The 20564-nt window shown below is 40.8% G+C and overlaps 1 protein-coding gene across 16 annotated transcripts in view; it reads left to right on the top strand.

Moving 5' to 3' along the window:
- The window catches only part of TBC1D4 (TBC1 domain family member 4), a 216702-nt gene that overhangs the window by 110233 nt on the left and 85905 nt on the right, over nucleotides 1-20564 (top strand). For 4 of the 16 annotated variants that reach the window (XR_014819618.1, XR_014819620.1, XM_021065675.2 and 1 more), the window contains exon 1: nucleotides 15001-15192. The exons of the other annotated variants lie outside the window; for them this stretch is intronic. The gene's annotated coding sequence lies outside the window, so the exon portion shown is untranslated. Of the gene's footprint in view, nucleotides 1-15000; nucleotides 15193-20564 lie in introns of those variants that run through there. 16 annotated transcript variants of the gene reach the window in all.

Raw genomic sequence — 20564 nt, 5'->3', positions numbered from 1 at the left:
AAAACTGTGGGGCACTTTCTCAGACCCGCATGTATCTTATTAAGAACACAGAGAAAATTCAAATAATTAGAGGACTGCCATAGCTGGATAGAGGCAGCATACACTCTCCCTTCTAAGATGTTTAAAATCAGGAATCCTGGGGCTAAAGGTGAAAATCAGTTTCAGTCATTCCGACAGTTAAGTAAATAATTAAATGATAGTTACAGTCCATTCACCCACAGTCGGGATCTTAAGGAAAGACTAGTGTTTGTGGGAAGGTGATGATGACGACTCAGAGGTGTTTTAAATGTCAGATGGTTGATGCGATTTTTGTAGTATTTTCACATGTCAGTCGAAAACAGTTTCTAATCATTGATACAGATTTAATATATATTTAAAGAATTTTTAGGAATTGTAACCAACTTTTAGTAAAATCAAATGTAAAAAATATACTGATGTGTGTTTATGATACGAGTTGGGTTATGTGGGAAACAGTGCTAAGATTGAACAACAGATAAGGAGTAAAATCATTTTGATGGATTTTTCACTACCAATTCGAAGACATAACCATAGTATTAATGTGTCTCTAACATTTTAAATGATTGTGACTGATGGCTTTGAAATGTTTAAAATATGAAAACACCATATCACAAGATTTTTATATTTTGAAAGGGGAACTTAAGGCATTAAATGCTTTCTATCAATTAGAAGTATATTTTGGGAGTTCCCGTTGTGGCGCAGCAGTAACGAATCCCAACTAGTATCCATGAGGATGCTTCGGGTTCAATCCCTGGCCTCACTCAGTGGGTTAAGCATCCGGCGTTGCTGTGACCTGTGGTGTAGGTCGCAGACATGGCTTGGATCTGGTGTGCTGTGGCTGTAGTGTAGTCCTATAGCTGTAGCTCCGATTCAACCCCTAGCCTGGAAACTCCATATGCCGAAGGTGCGGCAATAAAAAAGCAAAAAAAGGTATATTTTGCATGTTGTTAATATATATTTGCATGCTACCTTATGTATTCGTTGCTGCAAGTTCCCAAGTAAATTCTCTTAGGCCTGGTTTAGTTGATAATATATGTCATTAATATAAGAGAATATCATTAAAATAGTGGGGGTTTTTTGGCTAAAAAGTACCCATGGCATAGGAAAGTTCCCAGGCCAGGGGTCTAATTCGAACCGCAGCTGCTGGCCTATACCAGAGACACAGCAATACCAGATCTGAGCCGCGTCTGTGGCCTACACCACAGCTCACCGCAATGCCGGATCCTTTACCCCACTGAGCGAGGCCAGGGATTGAATCTGCATCCTCATGGTTGCTAGTTGGGTTTCTTACCACTGAGCCACAACGGGAACTCTTCTCAGGGTCCTTTTGAATGTCCATTAAAGAGAACCTTGAGACAGTTTTGTTCTGGAAACAAGCATGATGTTACTAAAGAATCAGAAAATACTTTGTGTGTCAGATCTCTCCTTCCATAGTTTTGGAGAACAGGGTCTACAAAAGTAAGCGGACGGCCCCGTCACAGTTATTCTTGTGGGGCTCCAGTGCTCATAAACAGCGCATTTCCTGGAGACAACACGGGGCCTCCCTGACCTTTAACTGCGTCACTCTGTGTGAATTTGAAGGTGCCTTATCATGCAGAGGTTTTGATATTTTTTTTAGCAGCTGGCCAGCAACAGTGACCGCTGTGTTACATTGAACGTATGCTGCTCATGCTTTAAATCAGACAAACATTTATATTGCACCTAGTAGTAGTATACCGTTTATGAAGACAGAGATGTAAATAAAACATACCGCAAATAATTAAAGTCAAAAACTATAGACAACCATGGTTACCTTTCAGCTGCTCAGCAAATTCTTAGAATAAAAACAATGCTAGATTAAAACATGGTGTTCCTTGTGCTTGGCCTATGGGAATGAAGTGAATCTATTTATCTGTCTTCTTTTTCTTTCTTTTCTTTTCCTCCTTTCCTTCCGTCCTTCCTTCCTTCCTTCTCTCTCTCTTTCTTTCTTCTTTTTTTTTTGCTGTTTCAGGCCACACTCATGGCATATGGAGGTTCCCAGGCCAGGGGTGGAATCAGCTACAGCTGCTGGCCTGTGCCACAGCCACAGCAACATTAGATCCGAGTCACATCTGCGACCTACACCACTGCTCATGGCAACACCAGATCCTTAACCCCTGAGCAAGGCCAGGGATCGAACCTGCAACCTCATGTTTCCTAGTCAGTTTTGTTTCTCCTGTGCCACAACGGGAACTCCCATAGAATCTATATTTCTCAAGATGAAACATTATTAAGAATTTAACTTGGGAGTTCCCTGGTGGCCTATCGGGTTGTCACTGATGTGGGTCCAGTTGCTGCTGCGGCACGGGTTCCATCCCTGGCCTGGAATTTCTGCATACTGCGGGCATGCGCGCCCCCCCCAAAAAAAGAGAATTTAATTTATATTAATTGTATTTGTTAGTTAATCTCGTTTGAGACTGCATCAGACTAATACGAGTGGGGGCATATGACAGATTAAAATAAGTTTTAGGTGGTTATTTGTGAGTGGCTGCTCCACTGCTATCGCTAAATAACTGTATAGTTTACTTAAAGACCACCTGCTAACATAGTTCTATTTGGGAAAAATATATATTTCAGTTATGAGTGTGGGTATAGCTTCCCTGCATTGCCGTCAGAAGTGATTTGTTATCTTTTTAAGTAAAAAGCTGTAGTTCTGTGACTGTCTTTGAGGGTTGGCCAGAAGGTTTTCTGCTTCTTCAATTTGGGGAAAGTTTTGGAAACATCTAGTCCAGTCTTATCTTTATTAAGTACGTATTTCTGCAGTTTTGACATGAGCTCCCTCTTTTTAGAACCATTATGTGATTGTTTAAATATTCTGACATACCTAGCCTCCACTTTTCTTTTTTGAAGTGGTCTGACAGATGCCCTTTTTCTGATGAGTCATTGATAATTATGACAAGAATGCAAATTGTTCCTGATTTCTGTTCTCCCTTCTTCTTTAGTAATAGAATTTTAAACTATGTGTATGGCCATCCAGAGTCAGGACTACATTTCTTAGCTTCTCTTGCTGCTAGAAATTCCTCTCCTTCTGGCCACTGGGGGGTACATAGATTTTTTTTGAAGAGGTAACTTCCTGAGAAACCTTCTATAAGAATGAAAATGTCTATTATGTGTGTGTGTGTGCATATGCGTGTGTGTGCATATGCGTGTGTGTGTGTGCATATGCGTGTGTGTGCATGTGTGTGTGTGTGTGTGTGTGTGTGTGTATACTTCTTGCTCCCTCTCTCTCTTATTCACTCTTTCATCACATTCTGCTGCCTAGAATACAGTTGCCACTATTTTGGACAGTGGGATCGAGGCCCCCAAGGCATAACAGGAAGATTGAAGGAACCCAAATCTTTGCTATTTAATGACACAATGTCAACACACAACAGACCTGCACTGCCAACTGGACTTTTATGTGAGAGAGAAATAAACTTCTGTTTTGTGTAATCAGTTGCTATTTTGGGTTTCAAAGTCATAACAGACGGACCCAATCCCAATGATTGGGTTTGACAGGTTATAGGTAATATTCACAAATTTTATCATCTGTATTAATATATATTCTTATAGACTCGTTTACTAGTCTGGACTCTTTGAGGCAAGGGTGAAAAACCCTCACCCTGCACCCTCAGGAGAGGACCCTGGGTGGCCCCCAAAGTTGGAGGAGACCGAGAGCTCATTAGTCATATCTCCAAGGATGGCTCCAACCAGAGACCCCAGGACTCTTTCTCTCCAAATCTTGGTTTTATTTTATTTTTATTTTTTATTTTGTCTTTTTAGGGCTGCACCTGCGGCATATGGAGGTTCCCAGGCTAGGGGTCTAATCGGAGCTGTAGCCGCCAGACCACGCCAGAGCCACAGCAACTCAGGAACCGAGCCGCGTCTGTGACCTACATCACAGCTCACGGCAACGCCAGATCCTTAACCCACTGAGCGAGGCCAGGGATCGAACCTGCAACCTCAGGGTTCCTAGTTGGATTCATTAACCACAGAGCCACGTCGGGAACTCCAAGGTGGGTGCTGTTTTGATAAAACAGTGCCTGTTTCAAGCGGATAAGTTTGTCATAAATGATTTGTGATAAGAAGCAACTTATTCCTTGAAAGTCGTTCACATATGAAAAAATATGAGGGCTGCCAGTTTGCTTTGAATTTGCTTTCTGACTTGGAAGTTGTGAATTTTTGCAAGACATAGCTCCGATAGATTCCATGGAAAATTTTAATGAAAATCCATTTTGACCACCTTATCACACTCTACAGGCTAACTATTCATTGCTACTGGACAGATTTCCTTAATTTCTTTTATCTTCAGTCAAGTTGATTATACTGTCAGCCTTGAAGCATTGCCGTAATTATTAATCCTTTTAACATAGCTATGAGGAAGCATTTGGGGCATTAGAAAATTAGGCTCTTCCATCATGAAACATACCTCAGTGTCACACATTCTATTTAAAATTCTGGAGTGAGACTTTCCTTCAAGGAATTGAAATTGGGCAGTTAAATGTTTAAGATACATGAAATTGGACACGTAAAAATACTTTGGTGGGGAGAGAGCTTCGGGTTGCCCAAGTTTACTTGAGATCATAACAATTTTATGAAAGATGCATTAATTGAAAGGTAATAGTGTCATGTGATTTCTGTTGAAGGAGAGAGGAGGTCTCTGTCCACAGATCATGTCCCAGGGTGGAGAGAGCTAGGTTTGTGCTGAGCAAAGGCTAGTCATGACACAGTGCACTCATCCGGGTGGCTTTCAAGTGATCTGGTGACATTTTGGAGGCCTCAAAGGTAAAGTTTGGTTGCTCTGGGGGTCCTGTATTTACGCATTTGGTTTTAAGTCACATGCCTGCCCGGGGCATAAGCAGAATGTGTTCTTGGAGTTCCCGCTGTGGCTCAGTGAGTTAAGAACCTGACATCGTGTCTGTGAGGATGCAGGTTTGATCCCTGGCTTCACTCAGTGGGTTAAGGATCTAGCATTGCCACAAGATCTGGTGTTGCTCTGGGCAGGACGTCGGACGGCAGCTACAGCTCCAATTCAACTCCTAGCCTGGGAACTTTCATATGCCACAGGTGAGGCTGTAAAAAGAAAAAAGAAGAAAAAAAAGAGAGAGAGAGAATGTGTTCTTTCCCCAGAACTCTGAAAGGCTCAAGCTTCTCATTCTTTTCTGTAATCAAAGATGACAGCGAGATGGGGTTGTCCGGATCACCTCCATCATTGTACACTTCCCGTGGTCTCTTTTAGCCAGGTCACACAAAGAAGAGAAGAGGAGGGGATGTCTTTTATATAGAGGAACAAAGAAGAATGTCTTTCAACAGCCAGTATCCGCTGTGAATAAAGGTCTTTTCTGATCAGAAACTTTCCTACGTATGGAGTTCCCATTGTGGCTCAGTGGTTAACAAATGCGACTCGCATCCATGAGGGTGTGGGTTCAATCCCTGGCCCCGCTCAGTGGGTTAAGGATCTGGCGTTGCTGTGAGCTATGGTGTAGGTTGCAGACGCAGCTCGGATCCTGCGTTGCTGTGGCTCTGGTGTAGGCCGGTGGCTAGGGCTCCGATTCGACCCCTAGCCTGGGAATCTCCATATGCCGCGGAAGCGGCCCAAGAAATAGCAAAAAAAGACAAAAAAAGACAAAAAAAAAAAAAAAAGAGAAAAGAAAAGAAACTTCTAGGTAATATTCACCATACTCCCAAATGGAAAGAAGGAATGAGCGCCGAGGGGCAAGTGTTGACGCAGAATTTCATTGTGTTGGTTTTTCACGTCGTTGGGGGCAACACTGCATTATGACTCACGTTGTTTTCAGGAGTTTACCTCCCTGAACCCTGCGGGGGCGGTTGGAGGTGGAGCAGTCAGTGTGCAGGGACAGGCTTTTCCTTCACCTGCAGAAAGAGCAAGTCATGTCAGAGAGCGGTCATCTGGTTACCTGTGATTGCCCTTCCTTCCAGAAGAATTTTGGAGAGAGGCATATGTATGTTTTCCATGTGATCCTTGGGTAGCAGGTGGTTAGGACTTTAATTTGAAAAATGGAGACATTCTCCCCTTTAGGGGTTAATTATAGTGTTTACAAGTAACCGATGATAAAAGTTCAAGAATGTCCTATTCTGGAATTCCTGTTGTGGCTCAGCAGTAACGAACCTGACTGATAGCCATGGGGATGCATGCGGGTTCGATCCCTGGCCTCGCTCAGTGGGTTAAGGATCCGGTGTTGCCGGGAGCTGTGGTATAGGTCACAGATGTGACTCAGATCCTGTGTTGTTGTAGCTGTGGTGTAGGCTGGCAGCTGTAGCTCTAATTCGACCCCTAGCCTGGGAACTGCCATGTGGCGCAGGTGCAGCCCTAAAAAGACACACACACACACACACACAGACGTCCTATTCTGTTCATTTGCAAGATGCTCACTCACTGCTATTGTGGTGATATAAATATCTGAAGTAATACGGAACCAAAATAGGTTTCTGAGAAACCCGTGTTATTTGTTGCTTTTTGATAACATTATAGCTTTATCACCTGATCTCAGCTCGAGCTTGTCACATCCAGGTCCCTCTGGGCTTAGCCTCCTGTCCCTTGCCTCTTTTCCCGAGGCCTATTCCATTTCACAACCAAGCATTGCTCAAAAAGTTCTCAAGAGTTCAGACATTTCATAAAACTACTTGTCAAACGTCCAGTTTTAGCATTTTGTCTACATGACTCTAGTTCCGACTGTCATGATAAAGGATTATGTCCTGCTTGAAAATACCTAACAGATTAGATGTTATTAAGGCTGATATTGATATACTCTTGTTTTTTCAGTCTATTTTATTAACCTACTTAATTGCCAAATTTGTCTAATCAGTTAAAATTCCAGTTAATTTACTTGCCAGTGATTAATGCTGTAAGGCTAACATGGAAGCAGTGGTAATGCCATTTTATAAACAGTGGCATTTCTTTAGTATAAAAAAACCTTGGATTTTTAGTTTGGGGGGGTGGGAGGATGCGCTGGGGTTGTGGGATGGAAATCCTATAAAATTGGATTGTGATGATCATTGTACAACTATAAATGTAACAAATTCATTGAGTAATAAAAAATAAAATAAAATAAAAATGCAAAAAAACCACCTTTATTTTTGGCTTTTTGCTTGGGTAAACTAGTTCATGTGGGAAAGCGCCCTCTAGCGTTTGTTAGAGTAAGTACAAATGGTATTGAACTGCATACTTTTTAAAAAAAGATGTTATTTCTTTAGGGCATTTTAAGGCCCACAAATAAAATGGAGCGGAAGGTACAGAGATCTTCCATCCACCCCCTGCCTCCCCACATACCAGCATCACTCTCCAAAAGTGTCCATTTGTTTCCAAAGGATGACCCTAAGCTGATAACGTCTTAATCACCCAAAGTTCCTAGTTTACCTTAGGGTTCACTCTTGGTGTTGGGCATTTGGGATTTGGACACGTTTATAATGACATATATCCATCATTATAATATCATACGGAGTATTTTCACTGTCCTAAAATTCTCTGTGCTTTTGCCTCCCCCTCCCCCCATCCCTGCCACCACTGACCTTTTTATTGTCTCTGTAGTTTTGCCTTTTTCGGAATGGCATACAATTGGAGTCATACAACATGGTAGCCTTTTCAGATTGGCTTCTTTCACTGAATAATACGCATTTAAGTTTCCTCCATCTTTTCATGGCTTGAGAGCTTGTTTCTTCTTTGGCACTGCTTAGTATTCCGTTGCCTGGAGGTCTGACAGCGTATTCCTTCACCTGCTCAAGGATGTCTTGGTTGCTTCTAAGTTTTGGTAGTTGTGAATGCAGTTGCTTAAGATGTCCATGTGCCAGTTGTTAAGTGGGTGTAAGTTTTCAGCTCCTTTGGATAAATACCATGGAGCAAGATTTCTGGATCATGTAGTAAGAGTATGTTTAGTTTTGTAAAAACAACAACAAAAACGAGTGTGTTTTGTTTTGTAAGAAATCACCCGTTTTCCAAAGTGACTCAACCATTTTGCATTCCCACCAGGAATGTATGAGGGTTCCTATTGCTCCACATCCTTGTCACCATTTGGTGCTGTCGATGTTCCAGATTTTGGCCACTAATAGGTACGCAGTGGAATCTCATTTCATTTGCATTTCCCTGATGACAGAAGGTGTGGAGCTTCTTTTCATAATGCTTGCTTGACATCTGAGTATCTTCTTCTGGGAGGTGTCTTAAAGTCTTTGGCCCATGTTTTAATCATATGGATTTTTTATTGTTGAGTTTTAAGAGTCCTTTGTATATTTTGGATAACAAGACTTTATCAGATGTGTCTTTGGCAAACGTTTTCTCCCAGTCTGTGGTCTGTCGTCTAATTCTCTTGAGATTGTCTTTTGTAGAGTAGAAGTTTTGAACTTGAATGAAGTCCAGATTATCAGTTATTTCTTTCATCGATCATGTCTTTGGTGTTGTATCTAAACAGGCATCACCATCCCCAGCATCATCTGGGTTTTCTAGATTTGGGGTGAATTCTTTTTAAAGGTTGTTAAATCTATGTCTAGATTTTTTTTTTTTTTTTTTTTTTTTTTACATGCAGAGGTCCAGTTGTTCCAGAACCATTTGTTGTAAAGACAAATCTTTGCTGCATTGTATTATCTTTATCCCTTTGTCAAAGATCAGTTGACATTATTTATGTGGGTCTGTGTCTTGGCTGTCTGTTCTGTTTAATTAATCTATTTATCTGTTCTTTCACCAGTACCACATTGTGTTGATTTATGTAGCTTTGAAATAAGTCTTGAAGTCGGGTAGCATCTATCCTCCAACTTTGTTCTTTTCCTTCAGTACTGTGTTGGCTGTTCTGGATTGCTTGCCTCTCCATATAAACTTAGAATGTTTGTCAATATCTGTAAAAGAACTTAGTGGGTTTTGATTGAAACTGCACTGAATTTATAGAGCAAGTTGACATCCAGACAAATACAAAATCTTTCTTCTCATGAACATGGAATATATCTTCACTTATTTAGTTTGTCTTGATCATGTACCTTAGGGTTTTATAGTTTTCCTCATATAGATCTTGTACATATTTTAGATTTATACATAAGCTTTTAACTTTTTGGGGTACTAGCGTAAATGGTGTTGGGTTTTTAATTTCAAAACCCACTTGTTGAAGAAATTCCCCTTTATTCCTGGTTTAATGAGAGTTTTTTTTTTTTTTAAATCTTGAATGAATGTTGGATTTTTATCAAACGCTTTTCTTGCACCAATTTATAGTTTGATGTGAATTTTCTTTTTTAGTTTTTGCTATGATAGATAACATCAACTTTTGAATATTGAACTGGCTTTACATATCTGGGTTATTAAATCCCACTTGATTTTGGTGCATAGTTTTTGGATTCAGAATGCTGATATTTTGTTAGGATTTTTGCATTTTTGTTCATGAGAATATTGGTCTGTAGTTTTCTTTTCTTATATTGTCTTTGTCTGGTTTTGACTTTAGGGTAATGCTGGCCTCATAGAATGAATCAGGAAGTATTCTCTGCTTCTATCTTCTGAGAGAGATTGCAGAGAATTTGTATCATTTCTTTCTTAAATGTTTGACAGATTTCAGTATATCCATCTGGGCCTGGTGTTTTCTGTTTTACATGATTTTTTTTGTTTTTTTTTTGTTTTTGTCTTTTTGCCATTTCTTGGGCCACTCCCGTGGAGGTTCCCAGGCTAGGGGTCAAATCGGAGCTGTAGCCCCTGGCCTACACCAGAGCCACAGCAACGCGGGATCCGAGCCACGTCTGCAACCTGCACCACAGCTCATGGCAACGCCAGATCCTTAACCCACTGAGCAAGGGCAGGGACCGAACCCTCAACCTCATGGTTCCTAGTCGGATTCGTTAACCACTGCGCCACGACGGGAACTCCTGTTTTATGTGATTATTAACTATTGATTCAATTTCTCTAATAGTTGTAGGCCTAACCATATCACCTTCTTATTCTTGTATGAGTTTTGGCAGATTGTATCATCCAGGGAATTGGTCCATTTCATCCAGGATATTAAATTTCTGGTCACAGACTGGTTCATTTTATTCCTTTATTATCCTTTTAGTTTCCATGGGATCTTAGTGGTGTCCCATCTTTCATTTCTGATATTAGTAATTTGTGTTTTCTCTCTTTTTTTCTTAGTTCTCCTGGCTAGGATCTTATTGGTTTTGAATTGTATCTTTAAAAAAAATGTGAGGAGTTCCCATTGTGGCGCAGTGGTTAACGAATCCGACTAGGAACCATGAGGTCTTGAGTTCGGTCCCTGTCCTTGCTCAGTGGGTTAAGGATCCGGCATTGCCGTGAGCTGTGGCATAAGTTGCAGACACGGCTCGGATCCTGCATTGCTGTGGCTCTGGCGTAGGCCGGGGGCTGCAGTTCCGATTAGACCCCTAACCTGGGAACCTCCATATGCCGTGGAAGCGGCCCAAAGAAATAGCAAAAAGACAAACTAAATAAATAAATGTGAGCATTAAGCAAATAATTGGATTGATTTGATGAATAGAAAGCATTACTTTAAATAAACAGGTAATAGTTTGATCTCTCATCAAAAGTGCTATGGTGCGTTTTGAAGCTGTGGGTCTCTTAATGCCAGCGTAAGTGAATAACAACTTTCAGGAGTATTTTTTAGATGTCCCTATTCTGTGTTTTTACTGTTAGAAAGTGAAAGTCTTTTCCTGATTACATGTTTATAAGAAGTTTTATTTTTTTCCCTTGATGACTTTGTTTAATTCATCTTTTTTGGTTATATCTGTGTATATATACATATCCAAAAAAAGAAATGTAGAATTAGACCCAAGTACTCTATAATCAAACTATGTTATTCTTATTTTGGTAAGGTACAGAGTAAATTTTTTTTCCCTACTACATGTGAGGTTTTTTCCAAAATTTATTTCTTACGTCACTGTTACTTATATAGGTTAGTTTTTTGATTTCATCCTAGGCAGAAAAAGCAGTTTACCTGTGCTGTTTCAGTTCAGGGTGCAAAACCTGTTTTCTAATTACTGGTTGGTTCCTGAGTGTCACCTAAGATACTTGGGTTCTCAAGTTAAACCTTAGATTAAAATGCGTATTTCCCTGTGAAAGGTTTGTAAGAGTCACATTTTCACATCATCAGAGCACAGAAAGGGGAGCCTGAGTGTTCTAAAGATGACTTCATCTCATAATAAATTAAATGTTTACTGGTCAATACTCGATTTGATATTCTTCCCCGCCCTCCCCTCAGCTGATTATTATGCTTTCTGTTTTACTGAGAAATTAAAGCAGTCAGAGAAGAACTTCTCCAAACGCCTACCACCATGTCTTCTTGCATACGCACTTTTTTTTTTTTTTTTTTTTCTTTTTAGGGCCACACCTGAGGCATATAGAAGTTCCTGGGCTAGGGGTCAAATTGGGGTGGCAGCTGCCGGCCTACACCACAGCCACAGCAATGCCAGATTCAAGCTGCACCGCAGCTAGCAGCAACGCCGGATCCTTAACCCACTGAGCCAGGCCAGGGTTCGAACCTGCATTATCACGGACACCGGTCGGTTTCTGAACCCTCTGAGCCACAGCAGGAACTCCAGCATATGCACCTTTTGAGATACACTATCCATGCCTTGGGTCAGTTCAGATTCTTCCATTTGGCCCTAGATTCTGTCCCTTCCTTTCTACTTGAAGGCATTGCTAGCAATTCTGCTCTTTTTCTCTGCCATCAATTTCTGAATCACTACAGGAAATTCTCTCCTGGAAGCTGTCATTTTCCCATCTATGAGAGAACCCTCCCTGGACTGGACTGTACCTCCAGCTACAGCCCTAAAATGTTGTCTGTACTTAATGTTTTGGATTTTGTTCCTGATATCTTTTGCACCTACTCTAGGAAGGCTTTTTGCTCCAAGCTCTCCCAAAACGTTCTTTGTCAAAGTCACCCATGATCTCATAGTGCTTCTTCCTTCTTTCTTGGAAGCCTTTCCTCCTTGGCTTCTGGATACCATTCTTTTCTGGTTTTACCCCCTGGCTCTTGCTGTATTTCTGTGGCTCATATCTCTCCATCTCTCAGACTGGAGGCATTGTGTACTTCAGGGCTTGGTTCCTGGAGATACTTCTCTTTCTGCTTAGCTTGCTGTTTCTCTCTTTCTCTCTCTCTCTGTCCCTCTTGCTCTGTCCTTCTGTGTCATCTGTATTCACTTTTGGGGATGAACATGTCTAATCTTACGGTGTTAAATGACACGTATATGCTAATACCTTCCTATTTTTTTTTTTTTCCCCTTCTCAGCTCCGTCTTCTCCTCTGTGCTCTAGACACATCCCTCAACTGCCTGCTGACATCATCCCTTGGATGTCTGTAAGCTTCATAAAATTAACTGTCTAAAACTCAGCTCCTACTCTCTTAAGCCACTGCCATCCTTCACACTTTCACGACAGCTCCATTTTTCTCGATCCTCTATCTAAAACCCATAAAGTTCACCCGTGCTTCCTCTCCTTCTTTTACCGTCCATGTTAAATCCATTAACAAATCATGTTGACTTTGCCTTTAAAATCATACCCAGGAGTTCCCGTCGTGGCACAGTGGTTAATGAATCCGACTAGGAACCATGAAGTTGCGGGTTCAGTCCCTGCCCTTTCTCAGTGGATTAACAATCCGGTACTTTTCTAATATGCCATGCTGTGGACTGAGCCATTTTAAAAAGTGATTTTCAGTTCCTGTTGTGGTGCAGCAGAAACAAATCCGACTAGGATCCATGAGGATGCAGGTGTGATCCCTGGCCTCGCTCAGTGGGTTAAGGATCCGGCGTTGCCGTGAGCTGTGGTGTAGCTTTCGGACATGGCTGGGATCCAGCATTGCTCTGGCTGTGGCTGTGGTGTAGACCGGCGGCTATAGTTCTGATGCAGCCCCTAGCCTGGGAATTTCCATATGCCTTGGGTACGGCCCTAAAAAGCAAAATAAAAAAATAAAATAAAAAGAAATAAAAAAGTGATTTTTGCTTTTGAAAGGGCATTTGAAAAGGTCTGTCCTTTGCCTCTCCTTTGCTATCCAGCTTCTCACCAACCCCGACTTCTGTCTTATATCCTTGTAGCGCTAAGCTCAGCCCCTGCAGAAGAGCTTCCATTCTCTTAATCAAAATCACATGAGCCCCTGGATGTCTCTTGTGAGTTACCCTGGTTTATTTTATAACTGATCGCTTTTTAAATTTTTGAATGATTGTAAAGGCACAAGTTAAAACTTCGGGAGAAAGAATTCAAAGGTAACGAGCAGGGAGAGCAGTGAGACAGAACAGGAGGGTTGAACTTGGAAGGAAGGTTAAGGAGTTTCTCTCTCTGATGCTTAAGCTCAGAGGCACCAGGAAAGGGGCGGTTAGAGACGTGAGGAGCCAAGAAAGAGTTGGGAGCAAAAGAATTGAGAATATCTAAGAACCACAGCCTAGTCTGAGAGAGGAAACTGTCTTGGCTGAAGCCCAAGACTCAAACCCAAGCAACTTGTATGACTGCAGTTTAAGTCCTAGAGATAGTCTTGCTTTGCTTGGCTCCAAAGTGTCGCGTTCCTTGTAATCTCGTTGTTTCTTCTTTCTTGGTTTAACTTGTGATGTAAACCGTTTGTTTCCACATCTGTAAAACAAGATAGTGGGAACCAGTGGTTCCATTAAGAGTGTCTTTCATTTTAAAATTCTGTGATCTTAAAACCAGTTGATTTTGACTTGATCTTCCTAGCTCCCCACCTTTTCTTTTTTCTTTTTCTTTTTTTTTTTACTGTGCAAAATTTACTTTAAAAGGATAATTTATACACTTGACCAGATACAAAGAGTCACTGAAGTAGTTTCGGGTAAGCGTTAAAATGGTTTAAAAATCAGTTTATTGCTTAATGAGATTGACAGACAGCCTCATCTTAAAAATGAACACCCAGAGCGAGTTTACTTCCAGAGTAACTCTGGCTGGAACATCTTTGTGGGTTCTTAGTAATGGTGAGTGTTTCCTTAATGTAAGTAAACTATCTCATGGCACTTATATACCTTCCAATCACTTTCCATTGGTTGAAGATAAGATTTTGAAAGCCCAACAAATTCTAACATTAGGATTTCCCTTCGTGGTGCAGCAGAAATGGATCTGACTAGTATCCATGAGGATGTGGGTTCGATTCCTGGCCTTGCTCAGTGGGTTAAGGATCCGACATTGCTGTGAGCTCTGATGTAGGTTGCAGATTAGGCTCAGATCCGACGTTGCTGTGGCTGTGGTGTAGGCCAGCAGCTGTAGCTCTGAATGGACCCCTAGCCTGGGAACTTTCATATGGCAAGAGTGTGGCCCTAAAAAACAAAAAGAGAAAGAAATTATAACATTAAATGACCAAACTAGTCTTTTCTCCAAATGCTGAGCTGATTTTACTCCTTTCTTAAGTGAAACAAAATTAGAAAGGAAATCTACCTATCCCCTAATAATGTGTATTACTTCCAAAGCAAATACGTACCTTTTCTTCACTGTTTCTCTTTGAGACTAGTTTAAATTGTTAGTTCTCAGTTGGCAGATTTTTTTTTTTCAGTTTACTTGAAGTGTTTCCTAGTATCTTTCCTGAACTTTTTTTTTTTTACCCTTCCCCCCCTTTTTTTGTGCTTATTAAAGTTTTGCTGAGTCTACTCTGATTATTATTAAATGATTAATAATGAATCAGCAGCTAATAAGCTCATGTTGGTTGTGAAAGAATGTACCCAGTTATTTTTTGCTTTAAATATGTCTTATGAAGCTTATCCTTGCGTTCCTATTTGTATCCATTTTTAAATATCTGCTGAAGTTCATCTGTTTATCACTGAAACTCTATGAGGAAAGACGACATTGTATTATAGATTAAATTTCTCCTGCCTTCATAATTCATGCACGTTGGAGGCTTATGATTATTTAAACAGCCTAAGAAAGACATGGTACACAAAGTTAAAATGCTTCTTTTTTAAGAAAGCTAGTGTCTGTTCTTTAGTCCTGAACAATCAGTGTGTTTCCTGATTGCAGAGTCCAGGAAATACTTTACTTTTGAAGCAATAACGGTTATTCCTGGGAAGTTTTATAATTGGCTGCAGAGTGATAACGCGGACTTGAACAAATACTGTGAAATTACTGCTGGCTTATCTAGAAAGAAGAACTTCTTAGGTGCGACAGAGAGCTAATACTAAGGATTAATTACATCAGTTTGGCATATTCATGCTCTTGGAGAACGACTCCAGTTTTCAGCTGGCTTCCTGACCAAAGGTATCTTTCTTTTGTGCTTTTCAATATCCAGATTCTTCTCCTGTGTTTGTGTAGGCCTTTTAACATCATTGGGTGGTAGTTGTAGAATTTATTTTCTTTTAAAGTCAGGTGACATGTAATTTTTACAATATCATTAGATTTCTTGGAGTGTGATTACTGGTTGTGATAATGAATTAATGAGAAACAAAAACCTAAAATCTGGGGATCTAATGGCAGTTTTTCTTTTCTTTAGAGTGAGGAGTTGCTTTAACGTCTGAATTTGGATACTTGAATCTAAATTCTTTTAGCGAGATCACTGAAGGTGTAAGGACAAAGTACTAGCTAAAGGTGGCATTGTACTTTTTCTAAATATCATGAGGCATTTGAAAAAAGCCCCATTCATCTTATTGTTTGTTGACTTGGTTATTGTGTTAATGGAAATGAATAATGTCGATGACTGACACTATTTCTGGCTTAATAATAGAGATGATTCTCTATCTCCATTTAATATCCATTATCTTTCTCTTGTATTGACATCGATGCAAAAATAAACCCATAGAAATTTCAGTGAGAGCTTAAGTGAGATTTAAGTGAGAGCTTATTGGTCATCTATCCAGCCCCACTGTACTAGTGAGGAAACTCTAGGATGGATGCAGAATGACACAAATGCCTGGCTGATCTGGGGACAGAGTATAAACCTCTCAATCCCGAGGTAGAAGGACTGTTAATTCCCTTTTCATTATTGTTATTTTGTGTTAAAATTAGGTGCTGCCATATAATAAAACCTTTGCCTTGAATTGATGTTGAATCCTCATCAGCCTCTGTGAGATGTAGGCAGATCCTCAGCACTGGCGTTATTCATAGCCAGAGCACAAATAACTAGAATACACACCTAGAGTGTGTGGCTGGAGGTGTCTCATAGCACCTGGAGACATTCTTGCCACACACATTCACTTCCTAGTTGAGGGGAGCACTGGACAGAGTGGAAAGCCACAGGTCTCCATTTTGGGGAGTACCAGCTCTCTCGTATAATCAACAGAAATTTACTAAACCTGTCTCAATCCTGGAGAACTTTCATCAGGTTTCTAGGTAGCCGTTTACTATTTGCATACTTCTGTTTGCTGACAGCTGCCACTCAGTTTCTTCTGAACAGAGACTTCTTTCCCAGTGGTCACATGGGAGAAACTCTCAATTTACTGAAGCACTTACTAAAGACACAGAATCACCCCAGCTGAGTCTTTCTTGTAAGAACTAGTGTAATGTATGAACGTAGTGTAATGGTTGAGAGGAAAAGAGACATTGAGAGATGCAGTAACACAAGGAGTCAGACTCATTTCCTACTGTGGCACAGTGGGTTAAGGATCTGGTGTTGCCACAACTGTGACATAGGTTGCAGCTGTGGCTCAGATTCCATCCCTGGCCTGGGAACTTCCATATGACTCAGGTGCTACAGAAAAAGAAAAAAAGAAAAAAAAAATATATATGTCTGTTAACACTGTCCTATAGCAGCAGAATACTGTTTTCTCAAAGCGCCTTGTGTTTGTGCAAGTACTAGAGATTGTGTGTTTTTCCTGTGCTGCTTCTGATTGTGTGTTTTTCCTGTGCTGCTTCCCTTAAATATATGTCTCAACAGAACGTTTTCATGGTTCTCTGATAACTCATTTCCCCGTCATGGATATTTTACTGTCCTTGCTTTATCAGTGTGTCTCTTCTGGTATGAGCTCTGAGTTTGGAGGCAGGGGCTGTATAATATTCACTTCTATGTGTATCTGCTACTTAAAAGCAAAAGCAGAGCCGAATGTTGTTAGCTCAGTTTCACAGTTAAGTTTCTTTGCAGCCTAGGTCATTGGAAGGTGTGTTTATTCATGACCCGAGAGAAGATATTACAGGCACAGAATCTGTGTTTTATGGTGCAGTTAACAATTAAAATTACTGGAAGATTAAATTACCTATCAGTTTAGTCAAGATGATAAGCTTTACTTATATAAACTGGGTCATTCACAGAGTTATATGTAATTGAGCTTTTTTATTTTTTATTTTTATTTTATTTTTTTGCTTTTTAGGGCTGCAACCACGGCATATGGAGGTTCCCAGGCTAGGAACTATAGCTGCCGACCTTCCCCACAGCCACAGCAACTCGGGATCCGAGCTGCATCTGCCACCTACACCACAGCTCACGGCAACGCCAGATCCTTAACCCACTGAGCAAGGCCGGGGATCGAACCCGAAACCTCTCAGTTCCAAGTTGGATTCATTTCTGCTGTGCCACAACAGGAACTCCTAATTGAGCTTTTTACCTGTGGTCAGAAGAAAGTGTCCACTGAGACTATGGAAATTCAGCCACTAATCAATTCTTCACATAACAGCTCTCCGTGTAACAACAGAGAAAACGTACAAACTTATACTAGAGAGGAATTGATACAAAGACGGTCAGATTGACTTTAATTTACAGTCTCAGCGATGGAATATAACTTTAATATTCCTTAAAATGTATGTGACAAGATCACAATTCTGCAAGTTCAGAAAAAATCCTATAGATAATATCTCTTATTTGGCACAGCATAGAGACCCTGTGGAAATTTAGGTGTACTTGGGTTGGAAAATCAAGACCCAAAGTATTTAGTGAAATATAATTAGTGAGGAAGGAGGGAGCCATCTATTTTAGAGCTTTGCCTATCCTTCTAGAATCATTGTACTTTTTGCAGGGTTCAATGTCTAGGTCACTGTCCACGGCTTTGGCCCTTGTCAGATACAAAAGCAAAAAGAAAATGACAGAGGGCTAAGGTTGCTGATCATGTGTTAGAATAAAACATCTGACTTCCCTGGAGATATGTCAACTGTTCAGGGTGAGTCCCTGAAACTGTAGCATTTGGACTTTATTCTTTCATAGGAAATATTCTACTAGCAAGCTAAAAACATTGTGATTTTTAAACTGTGAATGCTCTGGCAGGATATCCAAAATAATTATGTAAAAAAGAAGGGATTCTGGTTTTAGAATTGGTGGTAGAAGATTTGAAGAAATACCATATATGTCGGAATGTGAAGCAACCCCGTCTATAAGAAGCTCTCTCTTTTCCAAAGGTAAAAATTACCCCAAAGGGTGATTTTTTTCCCTCTCCAGTGCACATACTGAGCATCTGCTCTGTACCAGGTCTTAGTCTAGGCTCTGGAGATACAAGGAAAAAATGGAGGTGGGGAGGAGCCAGAAATCATTACCCTCCAAGGGCTTATATTCTAGCAAGTAAATTATACAGACTGTTAAGAGGTGAGTACTATAGAGAGCAATAAAATGGGGGAAAATTTTAGGGGAACCCTGGCTGTGTCAGAGTGTGTGCATGTGCGTGTTTGGGATGCTGCCTTGCCAGGTGACATCAGAGGATGGATTTCAATGAGATGAGGAGTGAGCTGCAGTTTTCTAGGGGAGGAGCTTGGAGTTCAGAGACCTTGAAGGAGGATTGTGCCTGCCTTGTTCAAACAGCACCGCTAACTACGTCCAGTCTCTTGGGTCAGAACATGAGGGAAGATAGTATGAGAAAAAAAAGAATGTGTGTGTGTGTGTGTGTGTGTGTGTGTATATATATATATATGTATGTATGTATGTATGACTGGGTCACTTTGCTGTGTGGTAGAAATTGAAGGCATGTTATAAATCAACTATACTTTAATAAGAAATACCTGTGTCACAAAACAAAACAAAACATCGAGGTGGCCAGTGTGGCTGGAGCAGAGTGAGGGAGGCGGGAGGGTAGGAGGAGTAAGGTTAGAGGAAATGAGGTGGGGATGAAAAGATGGCATCTAAGTTGACTCTCTAATGGTCACACACGGGATGTCACATGCAGAGGGGGAGGTCCCTGTAGGACTTTGTGGGGATTTTGTCTGAATGAGGCGAGCAACATGACAAGCTTGAACAAGATCCTGTTTACTTTTGAGAGTAGACTGAAGGGGGCAGAGGACGTGAGTTAAAAGATGATTGCAGTAAGTCAGATGAGAGATGATGAGTAGTAGTCCATTTTTTTTTTTTAATTTTTTTGGTCTTTTTGTCTTTTTAGGGCCACACCCTCGGCATAGGGAGGTTCCCAGGCTAGGGAGCCAATTGGATCCCTATGCCACAGCAACGCCAGATCTGAGCAGGGTCTGCGACCTACACCACAGCTCAAGGCAACGCCGAATCCTTAACCCACTGAGCGAGGCCAGGGATCGAACCCTTGTCCTCAGATACTAGTTGGGTTCATTAACTGTTGAGTCATGACAGGAACTCCAGTATTCCATTTTGTGTGAGTGTACTGCCTTTGGTTTATCTGTTCATTTTTTCTTCAGTTTTATCAAGATATAATTGACATAGAGCATTGTATTTAGTTCAAGGGGTACAACATGATGAGTTGATACGTGTGTATATTGCAAGATGATTACCAGAAACTGAGTTAACATCACTCTCCTCACATAAAGATTCACTGGCATCACATGGTTATGGATTTTTTTTTTCTTGTGATGGGAATGTTTAAGATCCACTCTCTTAGCAACTTCTGAATATACGGTATAGTATTATAACACTCTCGTCACCATGCTGTACCTTACATCCCCAGAACTTACTTGTAACTGCAAGTTTGTACCTTTTGACCACCTTCACCCATTCCTTCCTCTCCTGCCTCTGGCAACGGCCAGTCTATTCTCTTTATCTATGAGCTTGTATTTTTTTTTAATTTTTAAAATATTTTATTATTTTTTATTTTTTTGTCCTTTTATTTTTTAAGGGCGACACCTGCGGCATATGGAGGTTCCCAAGCTAGGGATGGAATCAGAGCCGTAGCCTCTGGCCTATGCCACAGCCACAGCAATGCCAGATCCAAGCCGTGTCTGTGACCTACACCACAGCTCACAGCAATGCTGGGTCCTTAACCCACTGAGCAAGGCCAGAGATCGAACCTGTGTCCTCATGGATGCCAGTCAGATTCGTTTCTGCTGAGCCATGATGGGAACTCCTATTTTTTTTATTTTTTAAGATTCCACATAACAGTGAGATCATACAGTATTTTCCTTTCTCATCTGACTTATTTCACTTAGCATAATGCCCTCTAGATCCGTCCATTTTGTTGCAAATGGCAGGATTTCCTTTTTTTTGGCTAAATAATATTTATCACATTTTTAAAAAATCCATTCATCTTTTACTGGACACTTCGGCTGACTTCACTTGTGTCCATGTCTTGGCTATTGTGAAGAATGCTATGATGAACATGGAGGTTCGGGGAGCTCTTTAAGAGAGTGATTTTATTTCTTTTGAAGTGGGATTGCTGGATCATATGGTAGTTCTATTTTCAGTATTTTAGGAACCTCCATACTGTTTTCCACGGTGACTGCATCTATTTATATTTCTACCAACAGCGCACAGGGGTTTT

The sequence above is a fragment of the Sus scrofa genome, chromosome 11, assembly GCF_054392235.1.
Source record: "Sus scrofa isolate SSC_HxYL_T2T_F1_AM1 chromosome 11, Sscrofa_HxYL_maternal_Yorkshire_Landrace_v2.0, whole genome shotgun sequence".
NCBI classification, from domain to species: Eukaryota; Metazoa; Chordata; class Mammalia; order Artiodactyla; family Suidae; genus Sus; species Sus scrofa.
This window is presented reverse-complemented; position numbering and strand designations above follow the sequence as displayed.